Source organism: Colobus angolensis, unplaced genomic scaffold (genome assembly GCF_000951035.1).
Source record: "Colobus angolensis palliatus isolate OR3802 unplaced genomic scaffold, Cang.pa_1.0 Scaffold362, whole genome shotgun sequence".
Taxonomy (NCBI): Eukaryota; Metazoa; Chordata; class Mammalia; order Primates; family Cercopithecidae; genus Colobus; species Colobus angolensis.
Window position 1 is genome coordinate 1,634,472 of NW_012116955.1, and position 15,596 is coordinate 1,650,067.

General features: G+C 39.9%; 1 pseudogene across 1 annotated transcript; it reads left to right on the forward strand.

Moving 5' to 3' along the window:
• Window positions 1–11,844: 11,844 nt before the first annotated feature.
• On the forward strand, window positions 11,845–13,991 carry LOC105519940 (annotated as a pseudogene). Its single transcript, XR_001003047.1, has one exon. The product of XR_001003047.1 is annotated as a myotubularin-related protein 14 pseudogene (transcript).
• The last annotated feature ends 1,605 nt before the right edge of the window (window positions 13,992–15,596 follow it).

The window sequence follows — 15,596 nt, forward strand, 5'->3', positions numbered from 1 at the left end:
TACTCCTGCCTGGCAACTGAGCGAGACTCCATCTCAAAAAAAAAAAAAAAAAAAAAGAGCCAACTATTTTAGTGTTTGGGACAATGTTGCAATTTCTATATTGTGACTTCAATTGCCCACAAATTATACCTTTTACAGGGGAGGGAAAAGGTGGAGGACTGTGGGTCTTATTTCTTTTATTTTTTATTTTTATTTATTTATTTATTTATTTATTTATTTATGTTTTTGAGACGGAGTCTCGCTCTGTCGCCCAGGCTGGAGTGCAGTGGCACGATCTCCACTGACTGCAAGCTCCGTCCCCCGAGTTCGCGCCATTCTCCTGCCTCAGCCTCCTGTGAAGCTGGGACTACAGGCGCCCGCCACCTCGCCTGGCTAATTTTTTTTTTGGTATTTTTAGTAGAGGCGGGGTTTCACCGTGTTAGCCAGAATGGTCTCGATTCCCTGACCTCGTGATCTGCCCGTCTCAGCCTCCCAAAGTGCTGGTATTACAGGCGTGAGCCACCGCGCCTGGCCTATTTTTTATTTTTTATTTTTTTGAGATGGAGTCTCGCTCTGTCGACCGTGCTGGAGTGCAGTGGCGCATCTCCACTCACAGCAAGCTCTGCCACCTGGGTTCACATCATTCTCCTGCCTCAGCCTCCCGAGTAGCTGGGACTATAGGCGCCCGCCACTATGCCCAGCTAATTTTTTGTAGTAGAGACGGGGTTTCACCATGTTAGCCAGGATGGTCTCTATCTCATGACCTCGTGATCCACCCGCCTTGGCCTCACAAAGTGCTGGGATTACAGTCGTGAGCCACCACGCCTGACCTATTTCTTAAGACAGTATCTTTCTTCAGAGCCAACTAGCTCCCAAATTGAGTTTTATCCAACTTTGTGGCTCCCAGCAGGATGAGATCTTGTACTTACATGCAGCCTCTCCTGAGCTAATAATAAACAATGCTACAGAAACCCCAAGACAACGCAGTGACAGGTGACAGAACTCTCAGATGAACACATGCTCCTAGGAGTATCTTAGCACAACTGTGTTGTCTATGCAAAAGAAACCCTTCTCAATATCTTATGACATTTAAAATAGTCATGTTCTTCAGGTAATTTTCCATGTAGCGTTGACCAAGCACATCAACTTGGTCACATCAAGACACTCTTCTCTTTTAAGCTATTATTGGGGAAAATCCTATTATTAAAATTTTAGGAAAATGATTCCTTCTTAACTCACCAAATGCACTAAGATATGATTATGTGTAGGCCCATTTGTGATTTTTATTTTTCAGTCTTGTTTATAATGGAGAGGAGATGCCACACCCTCTCTCCCTTATTGTTAGTAATGTTTCATACAAGAAGCAGTTCTTCCAAATGAGTCTCACACTACTCAGTAGTTCTGTTTTTTCTCTCTTATGCACTCAACTCACTTGAACTGATTCAGAAATGGTACATGTTGAGGGGTTACCCAGATCCAGCCTTTTCCTATATTCCAGGGCCTTTATTTATATCTGACTCACCTCAGAGGACTGATATATGGGTTACTTAGAACAGGCTCACAAAGGATCCTGAAGTCCTTAAATAAGCATGCTACATAATTTGGGGCATTACTATTAAAAATACTTGACCTTGGAATATAATTATTCCATAGGCAGCCACAGACAAGCCCTTTCTTGAATAAAAGTTTTTAATTTCTAGAAAAAGCATTCTACATGTCTTTCTACATCGAACTCTTAGAGCATAAAAAACAATCTAAATCAGAAAAATCTCAGTAATGTTTTTTAGTAAGAAGATATTATAAAATAACTTCAATTTAAGAAGCTTCATTGGCTGATTATCATCTGTTAAGCATTGTGCTAGGATCTGTGGATAAAGAGAGGTCACAATTCAACATGGGTAATAAACATGCACACTGTACCTCTAGCTATAATCTGGGTGATACGTACCAAATTAACAGTAAGAAAAAACATTAAGAGACTAATTCTGACTAGTGTGATATGCATCTGTCTTAGAGAAGACTATAGGCTGGTCATTAATTCAAAAATCATTGATTGAACATATACTATACCCTGAGCTGAGTTTCAGAGGGAAATGATACCTGAGTTGAGCTAGATGAGCAGAACTTGAGAGGGATGTTCCCAATAGAGAGTGCAGAATGTGTGATACCCAAAAGAAATTGACATGTTCTGAGAATGTTGAATGTTCTTGTGTGGTAGAACCAAGGCTGTGGCTAGGGAAACCACAGAAATAGAGTCCAGGAATTTGGGGTGGGTCCATAGAATTTTGGGACTGGAACACCTGGCCAGAGAGTCTGGAATTAATCTAAGTACCAGAGTCATCAAAGGTGCTTTTTTTTTTTTTTTAACAGTGGAACAATCTGATGAACTTTGTATTTTAGAAATCCCAGTCAGGAGTCAGGATAAAGGAGGGCTTGGCAGGAACAAGACTGGAGTCAAGGAGAACAGTTAGGAAGACGCTGTAATATTTTAGACAAAGATGTTACAGACCTAAATTAGAACAACAGCTGTGAGAATGGAGAACAGGAATAGTACTAGAAAAGATGTCATAAACTGACAACAGCACAAACCCAATTTTGTCTTAAATGACTTGTTTGAAGTATACGATATGAGTTGGTTTTTACTTGAATTCACTGACAACATCATAAAATCCAAAGACTACACAAAACCTAAGTTTACACCTCCTCTTTAGAAACGTAGAGATTTGCAGTACTGCGCTACATTTCCTCATAACAATACCTTGCCTGGCAGTAAGAAGCATATGCTCTTTATAGACAACATACACTCCCCACCTGACCACATACCCTTCCACCAAACCCAGCCTGTTTTATTTTATCTGCCAGGCTCCTACAGACATTTGAGAGTGATTTCTGAGATTATCTGAAAAAAAAATCAACAGGTCTCTGTGGTTAATAAGTACAGGAGAGTGAGAGAAGAGGTGCAGGTTCAACCCCAGAGGTTGATGGGTAGAAAGGAAGGAGTGAGTAGGGAGAGGCAGGTTCAGCTCCAGAAGTTGATGGGGTGATGAGTAGAAATGAAGGAGTGAGGGAGCAGATGCAGGTTCAGCACCAGAGGTTGATGGGTAGAAAGGAAGGAGTGATGGAGGAGAGGCAGGTTCAGCTGCAGAGGTTGATGGTTAGAACAGAAGGAGTGAGGAAGCAGGGGCAGGTTCAGTCCCAGAGGTTGGCGGATAGAAAGGAAGGAGTGAAGGAGCAGGAGCAGGTTCAGCCCCTGAGGTTGATGGGTAGAAAGGAAGACGTCAGGGAGGAGGGGCAGGCTCAGCCCCAGAGGTTGATGGGTAGAAAGGAAGGAGCAAGGGAGCAAGGGCAGGTTCAGCTCCGGAAGTTGATGGGTAGAAAGGAAGAAGTGAGGGAGCAGGGGTAGGTTCAGCCCCAAAGGTTGATGGATAGAAAGGAAGGAGTGGGGCAGGAGGGGCAGGTTCAGCCCTACAAAGTTGATGGGTATAAAGAAAAGAGTGAGGGAGCAGGGGCAGGTTCAGCCCCAGAGGTTGGTGGATAGAAAGGAAAGAGTGAGGGAGCAGAGGCAGGTTCAGGCCCTGAGGTTGATAGGCATAAGAGAATGAGGGAGCAGGGACAGGTGAGTTGCAGGAGGTGACAATTTGAGATGTAACTACCTGAGATAAGGAGCATGGGAAAAGGAAAAACTTTGGTGAGTGGGATTATTAGTTCCATTTTGGACACGCTGAGTAGTCTATTTTAAATGAATCTATCTACTGGTGTGATTAAAGGAAAAACCCATCTTCTCATATAAGCCTTTATAAACAGACAGACTCTCCTTTAAACCAACCTATTAATTCTCTTTTTTTTCTGCCAAAAATATCTTTGATCCAAAACATATAAATATTCTGTATGCATAAAGAGATGTCATTTTTATCAAATTTACATTTAAAGTGTCACAAGAAATTTTTATTCCTCCTATCATTATTTATATGAAGGAAAGTATTGCCAAATTTAAAGGCAAAGGAAATTAGCTTTTCTAGTTAATGTCATAAGACATTAAATATTTTTACTCTGATGGAGTAAAGAATTAGAAAATTTTCAAGAACCTTTATAGAGTTAATTTAATTTTACTAGAAAGGGGTATAAAGATACTAAGAAGGTGATTTTTCTCCTAATGAGGAAAAATAACAAGATAAATGAGTTTTAGCCCTGAAATTAATTAGAGACATGTTGTTTATGGAGAATTAATAGGGTATTCCATATTACAAAGTATCCTCTTTCCACCTTCCTCCTATTCACTGAGAGTACTTAAAGGTCCACTCTGGAGTTCCAATACATACCCATCTCTCTCTTCTCCAAACCCTTTACTTTTAGTTTCTGTAATAAGAGTTCAGCACTCATACCTTCCCATAATGGTTTTATTTGTCTTCTTTTCACTTCTCTTACAACACAGTAAGTTCATGAATAAAGAAAACAAAGTTATGTTTCTTCTATGGTCCCCTGAATACTGTGCACACATTAAGTACTTATAAATATTTTTGTCTGGTTGACAGATAATACTAAGGGGTAATAAAGCACATGTTCTGGACCCAGCCTGATCCCAACTTCTTCACTTACGAGCTACGTAATAACGTTAAGTTATATAACCCTTTTCTGCCTCAATCTCATCATTTGTAAAATGATAGTATCTATGTCATAGGGTTGTTGAGATGATTTTTAAAAAGTTAACGAATGAAACACTTAGTGCATATAGTAAGTTCTCAACAAGTATTAGCTATTGTTATCATAAGTCTAGGCTCTGATACAAGTTGTCCAACCATGGGTAAATTATTGCATCTCCTTGTGCCTCAGTTGTGTCTTCCAGAAAATAGAGATGCTGTTAGTACCTGCTGATTAGCATTTTTCAGTAATTCAATGGAATACGGTATGTAAAATATTATTTGAATAATGACTGGAACATAACAGGTGCTCAAAAACTATTGGCTATTATTATTATCTGTATAGTTATTTTATTAGTGCCAAAGTAACCAGTCAATTGGTTGGTTGAAGAAAGAGGAGTAAGTGTGTTGGGATAGAAAAAAAAAAATCTAGATTTCTAACAGGTAGAAATCTACAGTGTTCTCATATGTTTTAACACCTTCTTTGACAAGGAAATACCATCGCTTTTTACAATATATGAACAACTAGTCCCACGTGGACACTTCAACTCACCGAAGTGGTAAAAGTTCAATGATACACTCTCATCAGTATCATCTGTACAAAGGCAAAGCTGAGAATTATCACTACAAATACATGGGGAAAGGTTTGCTAAGCAAATTAACAGTACAAACAATAGTTTTCAAATGTCTAATTACTTTTTAGAATAAATTGGTATTCAGTACTTTATAAAGGCCCGTTTATACACAGGAAATTAATATGCTCCAATTTCAAACTATCAGTTTCTCAAGGTCTACTATTTAGAAACATATTTACAACCTAATTTTAGTGATCATGCATCTTTAAAGTAATAAAATGTAATTTCTTTTAATTTAACAAACACAAGTATTAGAGAAATTTTTAAGTATATTTTAATTCAACATAATGCCATTTTACACCAACTATGTGTCAAGTTCTGTTCGAATGTTATTTCATTTAACCTAACAATATACTTGCCAGTATATATTATTATCCCATAGCTACTAGAGGTAAGCCACTAGCCTTGGTCACCCAGCTTATGCAGCTGAGTTAGGATCCTAACCCAGACCTGTGTATTCTAAAATCCATGTCTCTTTCTATATCATGTAGTATTTAGAAAACATTTATTTGAACAATGTGCAGACCTCCAAATATGTATGGGTTGAAAATACTAAATAAGCTGGTCACTCACATAATTTAGTATCAATCATACATCATTTAATGACAGGTATACATTCTGAGAAATGTGTCGTTAGGTGACTTCATCATTGTGCTAACATCACAGAGTGTACTTAAACAAACCTAGATGATAAATATACTTTTATTTATATATTTTTTCATATGGAAAATCAAATGCCCCAGCACCATTACTAAATATTAACTATTTCCTCTACTCAATCTGCAATGCTAGCATCAAGTATCATATATCAAATTTCTAAATATGCTCCATCATAATCTTACAGGACCACCATAATATATGTGGTCCATCATGGACCAAAATGTTGTTATGCGGTGCATGACTGTATTTGACTTTTATTGATTTCTGGCTAAATACATTAAAAAATCAAATGTATTTTTAAAATTACATTTAATGTAATGTAATGTAATAAAATGTAATGCAACAATTTTCCTCTATAGACTACATTCAAGGAAGGTACTATACATGTTCATAGGATGTATAACAAAAATGTTATGTTGAGCAGATAGAAGCCAGGTGCAAGAGAATGGAATGGATGATCCCATTTATATGAAGTTCTAGAACAGGTTAATACAATCTTTAGTGATACAAATCAGATCAGTTTGGTAGAGTTAGGATGGGGTAGGGTGAGAAATGGATTGACTACAGAGGGATATGAGAGAACTTTCAGGGGGTGAAATAAAAGTTCTATATCTTAATTGGGATTGCAATTACACAGGTATATACATTTGTCAAAATTCATCAAATAGTACATTCGAATATAGACAATTTTAAAAATGAAACAGGAAAGAGAGATTTATACACAAGACAACACAAATTTCTAATTTTCATTTATTAGACTACAGCAATCTAATAAATGTTAGTGGCCAATATTGGCCAGAAAAAAAATCGGAATTAGTTATTTTAACATCAAAAGAGTAGAGTTAGCTGGGCACGGTGGGTGGTTCACGCCTGCAATCCCAGCATTTTGGAAGGTTGAGGAGGGCAGATCAGCTGAGGTCAGGAGTTCAAGACCAGCCTGGCCAACACGGTGAAACCCCATCTCTACTAAAAATACAAAAAAAAAAAAAAAAAATAGCTGGACATGGTGGCATATGGCCAGCTACTCAGGAGGCTGAGGCAGGAGAATCGCTTGAACCCGGAGGGGGCGGGGCGAGGTTGCAGTGAGCTGAGATTGCACCACTGGACTCTAGCTTGCATGACAGACTGAGACTCCGTCTCAAAACAAAACACAAAAAAAAGAGTAGAGTTTAAGATAACATATACATAAGGTATAAAGTATTATGTACTCAGGAAAGAAAAGTCAATAATACAAAAATATACTTATAAAAGATAGCATATCTATACATACGTGTGTGTATGTATATGCTAGAGTTATGGAAAAGAATTAATTAATTAACCTAGAGATTTGGAAGTTCAACACATCCCTCTCAGAACCTGACAGATCAAGTAAATAAAGAAAATAAAAGATCTCAGTCGCATCATTACTAAGTTAAACAACTAATAAACAGGAAAACATATTCTTACTGAGAATAAAACATTCACAAAATTGTGCAGGAAAACAGGTGAAGCCTAAATAAATTATGCAAGATTGAGGTCATAAAGTTCATACAGACTATATTCTTTGACACTAATGCAACAAAATTAAAAATCAATAACCAAGTGAAACTATCCTTACAGGGTTAACAAGAATTACAGATTCTGGACAGACATATGATAAGTATTAAGCAGGTTGCACTTTGTCTCACTCTCTCATAGCTGTTGACTAACCAGAAGACACAGAGCACCAGATACTGACCATGTGCATCTCCATTGTTCCTACATATAGATCTGACCTTAGAATCACAAAGCTTTTATTTAAGAATTGCTTATGATGCTTTTCAGATCCTGAATTCCAGCAGAATGGCTGACATCAACCAGCTTGAAGACCCTCACAGAAGAACCCAATCAGCATGAGAATGCAGTTCCTTCATCTCCTATCCCAAAACTTCATTTTGCACTCTTCAACCAATCAACAGTCCCCATACCTTGGCCCACTACTCTTTCAGATCCTTTAAAATCCCTAGCCCCAGACGCCTCGTAGTGGCACATTTGGGGTTTCCTCCCTTCTCCTCATACAGCTGTTTACCATTAAACCTCTTTCTGTGTGCCTGTGTCTCGGTGTATTTACTTGCTGTACATCAGGCAACAAACCTGTTATGATAACAAAAGAATAACTACAATACCCCCATATGTCCAGAAAATTAGAAAAAAAATACAATATAAATCTTAAGTTAAAAGGGACATCATAAGGAAAATATGAAATATGAAGAACTAAAAGACAAGAAATTATTACATATCAAAACTTGCGGGAAACAAAAAAATTTAAACATTCAAGTGCTTTTATCATTGTTAGTAGCAGTGAATCATACAGGTCTGCAGCAACCTCAATTCTAGCCTCCTTAGAAGAAAGAACTCGATGAAGGGCATAAGGCAGAAGGAGGGACTGAGGCAAAATTTAGAGCAAGAGTGAAACTTTATTAAAAAGTTTTAGAGCAGGAACGAAAGTAAAGTATGCTTGGAAAAGGGCCAAGTGGGTGACCTGAGAGATTCAAGTGTGTAGTTGGATGTTTGATACTTGACTTGGAGTTTTATACATTGGCATGCTTCTCGGGTTGCATTGCTACTCTCCTAATTCTTTCCTTGGGGTGGCCTGTCTGCATGCACAGCGGCCTGCCAGCACTTGGAAGGGGCCCATGTGCAGTGTGTTTACTGAAGTTGTGCATATGCTCACTTGAGGCGTTTTTCCCTCACCAGTCCAGCATTCCTAGAGAAGGTCAGATACCAGTTAAACTCTGACATTTGGCCTCTTAATGCACATGCTTGAGCCCACTTGCCCAACTCCTGAGATCTTATTGAGAAGCTGCTGATCACCAGTTTCAGGTGTTTCTTTCTTTTGGGGACTGCCTTTCCCTGTTGCTGGCTGAGAGCAATTAATATTTTAGAGAGATCGTTTAACAACAGCCTGACCATCACCTGATGGTCACCTGACATCCCTGGTGGGTGGGAGGCTTCTCCTGCCCTCCTCATGTCTGAACTACCTACTGTAACATCATCAATAAGCTCAAACTTCAACATGGAAGCCAGGAAAAGAGCAATAAGATAAACCATCCCCACAAAAGCCATCCCACAAAAAAAAAAAAAAAAAAATCAAGAAGGAAGAACACAAAAAGAAAATAATAGTAATTAATGAAATAAGCAACAACAATAAACTAAATCTGGTTCCTAAATAGGATATAGGGTAAACTTCGGATAAGATTGACTAATACCTCAAAGAGACCAAAAGGTGTAAATAAACAAATGCATGATAAAATAGGGAAGTAAACTATAGGGATTTTAAAATCATAAAAGAATGTTGTGAACAATTGCATGGCAATAAATAGGAAAGTCCAGGGAAAATGTGATACATTTCTGAAAAAACAGTACCACAACTGGCAGAAGAAGAAATTTGAAACTTGAATAGACCAATAATGTCTATGAAAGTTAAAATAATAATAATAATAAAATTTTGTCTCCCCACCACTAATAGAGGTCCATTTAATTTAAAAGATGAGTTCTACCACACTTTTAAGAAATACAAAATCCTTATTTTATAGAAATTATTGTAAAATGTAAGGGAAAACAAGGAACTCTGCCTGATTTAGTTTGTGAAAGTAGTATGAAATTTATTTTAAGATGAAATTTTTATTCCAAAACAAAATAAGGGCAAATTCAGAGATGAAAATATAGGTCAATTTAACTTGTGAATTTAGGTATAAGAATTCTGTGATGTTTAATATTGCCAAATTGATTGGATTGAAGGAAGCAAAGTATTGTTCCTGGGTGTGTCTGTGAGAGTGTTCCCAAAGGAGATTAACATTTGAATCAACGGACTAGGAGAAACAGACCCACTCTCAACCTGTGTGCGCACCACTTAATCAGTTGCCTGCATGGTTAGGATAAAAGCAGGCAGAAGAATGTGGAAGGACTAGACTGGCTAAGTCTTCCGAACTCCATCTTTCTCCCATGCTGGATGCTTCCTGCTCTTGAACACCAGACTCCAAGTTCTTAAACTTTTAGACTCTTGGACCTACACCAGTGGTTTCCCAGGGGCTCAGGGGCCCTTGGCCACAGACTGACGGCTGTGCTGCCAGCTTTCCTACTTTGAAGTTTTGAGACTAAGACTGGCTTCCTTCTCAGCTTGCAGATGGCCTATTGTGGGACTTCACCTTGTGATCATGGGAGTTAACATTCCTCAATAAACTCCTCTTAGTATTTTCTTCTATCCAATTAGTCCTGTCCCTCTAGAGAACTCTAACACAAATTCTAAAAAAAAATTTATGTAACTAACCCACCAGGATATTAGAAAGAATTCCAATAACTCAAAGTTTAACATGAGAAAATCAGTCAAGATATTTGGTACATTATTGGAATAAAAGAGAAAATCATAAATTATTTTAATTTAATAGATAAAATATTCAATAAGTTTAACCATATATTTATGGTTTAAAAAAACTTTTAAAAATAGGAATAAATGGGCTAGGCGCAGTGGCTCACGCCTGTAATCCTAGCACTTGGAGAGACCGAGACAGGGGGATCACGAGGGCAGGAGATCGAGACCATCCTGGCTAACGCGGTGAAACTCTGTCTCTACTAAAAATCCAAAAATTTAGCTGGGCGTGGGGGTGGGCACCTGTAGTCCCAGCTACTCAGGAGGCTGAGGCAGGAGAATGGCATGAGCCTGGGAGGTGGAGCTTGCAGTGAGCCAAGATTGCACCACTGCACTCCTGCCTGGGCGACAGAGCAAGACTCCGTTTCAAAAAAAAAGGAAAAATATAAATAGGAATAAATGGGAATGTCCTTAACATGACAAAGACAATCTATCCAAAGCAGTATATCAAACAACACGGGTAATAGGAGTATTTTAGAAATATTGTCATTAAAGTCAAGAAGAATATAAGGATATCTGTTATTTATTGTAAAACACAGAAACAAAAGAAGTCCTAGTAAATACAATAAGAAAAGAAAAAAATATTATATTTTTGTAACCCCCCCACCAAAATCACCTAACCCAGAGTTTTATATACAGTGGCACTCCAACTATGCTCTGAATATTTTGAAACATAGAGAACAGCAATTGATTTTTACTACATGAACCCAATTTGGACTATAAATCTATCATATTCACTTGACAAATTATAAAACAAAGAGCCCATGAGCATGGACAGTACCCAGTCTGCTTCTAGAAGTTGCAGCCTCTGGAAGCAGACTGCTTTGCCAAAACAACAAAGTATGTGCAGCACATGTACATAAATAAGAATGAAATATATGCATGTTTAATTAACCAGTAAAGATTGATACAATAGGCTACAGAGTCCTAAATGTTCAGAGAATGTGAGAAAGCCTGAATCAGGTGTTGAAGAACCTAAGCTCAAACCCAGTGGTACCACTTCAAGTAGTGCAGCCTGCGGCAGATCATAACACCTCTCTAAGGATCAGTTTCATCTTTTAAATAAATATATAGCTGCATAATACTCCATGGTGTATATGTGCCACATTTTCTTAATCCAGTCTGTCACAGATGGACATTGGGGTTGATTCCAAGTCTTTCCTATTGAGTTTGCATCCTTTGTAGGGACATGGATACAGCTGGAAACCATCATTCTTAGCAAACTATCACAAGAACAGAAAACCAAACACCGCATGTTCTCACTCATAGGTGGGAACTGAACAAGGACATCACTTGGACTCGGGAAGGGGAACATCACACATCGGGGCCTATCATGGGGGGGAGGGGCGAGGGATTGCATTGGGAGTTATACCTGATATAAATGATGAATTGATGGGTGCTGACGAGTTGATGGGTGCAGCACACCAACATGGCACAAGTATACATATGTAACAAACCTGCACGTTATGCACATGTACCCTAGAACTTAAAGTATAATAATAAAAAAATAAAAAATAAAAAATATATATATAACACATAGGTGGAGGTAGAAGGCGGTGGCTGAGGCGGTTCCGGAGGTTCTGGTGTCGGAGTTGGTGCAGGCAGGTGCAATGGGCCGGCTTGAGGCACACTGACGGGACGCGGGGCTGGGCCATGGCCGGCGCTCGGGCCGCCGCCGCCACCGCCTCCGCGGGGTCCTCGGCCTCTTCCGGCAACCCGCCGCCGCAGGAGCCGGGGCTTGGGGAGCTGCTGGAGGAGTTTTCCCGGACTCAGTACCGGGCCAAGGACGGCAGCGGGACCGGCGGCTCTAAGGTTGAGCGCATTGAGAAGAGATGTCTGGAGCTGTTTGGCCGAGACTACTGTTTCAGCGTTATTCCAAACACGAACGGGGATATCTGCGGCCACTATCCCCGGCACATCGTGTTCCTGGAGTATGAGAGTTCTGAGAAGGAGAAAGACACGTTTGAGAGTACCGTACAGGTGAGCAAGTTGCAAGACCTCATCCACCCGCAGCAAGATGGCCCGGTGCAGAGGACGGTTTGTCTGCCCAGTAATCCTGTTCAAGGGCAAGCACATTTGCAGGTCGGCCACACTGGCTGGATGGGGAGAGCTGTATGGACGCTCAGGCTACAACTATTTTTTCTCAGGGGGTGCAGATGATGCCTGGGCAGATGTGGAGGACGTCACGGAGGAGGACTGTGCTCTTCGAAGTGGTGACACGCATCTTTTTGATAAGGTCAGAGGCTATGACATCAAGCTGCTTCGATACTTGTCAGTCAAATACATCTGTGACCTGATGGTGGAGAACAAGAAGGTGAAGTTTGGCATGAATGTAACCTCCTCTGAGAAGGCGGACAAAGCCCAGCGCTATGCCGACTTCACTCTCCTCTCCATCCCGTATCCAGGCTATGAATTTTTCAAGGAATATAAAGATCGGGATTACATGGCAGAAGGGCTCATATTTAACTGGAAGCAGGACTACGTTGATGTCCCACTGAGCATCCCTGACTTCCTGACTCACTCTCTGAACATTGACTGGAGCCAGTATCAGTGTTGGGACCTGGTGCAACAAACACAAAACTACCTGAAGCTGCTGCTTTCCTTAGTTAACAGCGATGATGACAGCGGGCTGCTGGTACACTGTATCTCAGGCTGGGATCGGACCCCCCTCTTCATCTCCCTCCTGCGCCTTTCCTTGTGGGCTGATGGGCTCATCCACACGTCCCTGAAGCCTGCTGAGATCCTCTACCTCACTGTGGCCTATGACTGGTTCCTCTTTGGGCACATGTTGATAGATCGGCTCAGCAAAGGGGAGGAGATTTTCTTCTTCTGCTTCAATTTTTTGAAGCATATTACCTCCGAGGAGTTCTCTGCTCTGAAGACCCAGAGGAGGAAGAGTTTGCCAGCCCGGGATGGAGGCTTCACCCTGGAAGACATCTGTATGCTGAGACGAAAGGACCGTGGCAGCACCACCAGCCTTGGCAGCTACTTCTCCCTGGTCATGGAGAGTTCCCCAGGAGCCACTGGGAGCTTCACCTATGAGGCCGTGGAGTTGGTCCCAGCAGGAGCGCCAACTCAGGCAGCTTGGCTTGCAGCCCTGAGTGATCGAGAGACTCGGCTGCAGGAGGTGCGCTCAGCCTTCTTGGCTGCCTACAGCAGCAGGGTGGGGCTTCGGGCAGTAGCCCCCAGTTCCTCTGGTGCCATCGGGGGCCTGTTGGAGCAGTTTGCCTGTGGTGTCGGACTCCGGGGCATCAGCAGCAATGCCTTGTGAAGAAGCCAGCCCATGATAGTTTCCTGCTCCTCTCTCAGCTGAGCCCTTAGCAGAATCAAAGCCATGCCTGGCCAAAGGGGTACTTCCAGGTCAGGGGAAATTTCACTCCCCCATCTCCATCATGTACATGGCAGCCCCAAAGCTGAGCAAGGCTAAAGACAGGGTTTTCCAACCCCCAGCCTCTTGACTGGTGACCACCACCCCTTGTCACTGTCTCCCACCCACTCCGTCTTTGCTGGGATTCCCAGCAACTCTCAGAACTGTGTGGGGTTTCCCTGGGGCCTTGTGGAAGCCATGACTTCACAAAGACCCTACCTCTCAATTCTTGTTTCCTGGGGAGGAGGGATCACCTGCACTGAGAATGAGGCAGTTTGACACAGATCACAAAATAAAATCAAAGTCTTTTTGAACAGCCAAAAAAATATATATATATATATATATAACACATATACTCACATTTCTTTTCTTTTCACCATTAGATTCTTCTAAAAGTCATGCAAGTTAATATAATATCTAATATTTAATGTTACAGAGCTTGCAAAGCAATTTCATATAAATTATCTCACTTTAATCCTTAAAACTTAACTGTGAGGTTGGTATTATTCCCATTTTTCTGTTACTTAATTTCCACTACATTCAAGTTCCATGGGAGTCAGAACTTTGTCTTCCTGTTTATCACTGTATTCCCAGACTTTAATGTTAATGTAGCACCTGAGACATTGTAGGCACTTTAAACAAAAATTTTAAACTAAGGTTCAGTGATATTGTGACTAACTGAAGCTGGGACCCATGGGAAAAGCTTTTTTTACTTGGCTTATTATAGAACAAAATAATATTATGACTAATGCCTGATATAGAAACTAGAAAGTAAAACCATCTTATTTATTCAATCTAAAACTGATTTGGATAATCTACAACAAAACAGCAAGTAGATAGTGCTAGAGGATCTATTAAAGCTCTTTCATTATATCACTTTGGGAATTATGCATTGAAAAAATAATGTTTAGTCAGAGATTTTTTCCCTTTAAATTATATCAAGAAGACATAGTTCTCAAGCTTAACAAAGGCTATCACTTTTAATATTATCTTGAAAGTCCAGAATATTATTAAAAACAAACACATTGTACTTCCTTTCGGAGGGAATGAATAGAGATGAGTAGAAGTCTGAAAGCAGAGGCTGAGTGGGGAAATCAGCATCCATAGGAAACATCCTTAAATAAGTAATTGGGAAGCAACAGATCTTGTAACGCAACAGGGGAAAATTGCTGGAGGGGTTTTAATTTTAAAGCTAAAAGCGACCTGCGAATAATCTAAGAATAATCTGTTTGTAGAGAAATTAGAGCTAGGGCTTGTTTTGTTAAGTATCTTGAGAGGAAAATGAAGAAAGCAGAATAAAAGTTAGTGGTTATTGTACTACTTGAGTAAGAGTCAACATATTATGTTCAAACATTTTTAAAAATCTTACTACAGATCTTTTTGTGTTTATTTCACCCCTTACCTACCAACATATCTAATTTGTAGGAATATATTAATGAGTAGCTAGATTCTTTCAAAAAATAATAACGTGTTACCATTACTTCCTTTCTTAGTTATGCTTATGCTCCTCCAGGGTTAGCCAAACTACAGCAGCTCTTTTATTCCCCTTGTGGAAATGCCTGGAATTGCAGGAATAGTTTTAAGAGGAGCAAACCTCCAATACATAGCTGAAGAAAACACAGATCTCCATTCATATATTCAACAAACACTTATTAGGCACTAAAAAACATGAGATGATGGAACATAAAGATGAATTTCAGTGATAGCAAAGTTTTAAAATACTTAGGAGTATACTATACACTGATGTGACAAAGGGCTCAGATGAAACAAATATCTAGCACATAACATTTAATTATTGAATTTAAAGTATTACTATCTAATTAATGTTTGTTCTGGTTGTACATTTATTAGCACCTTGATGATTATCAGCACCATATGTACTAATACATGTCTGCACCATATGTATTTATAACAGGATTCCAGCTCTTGAG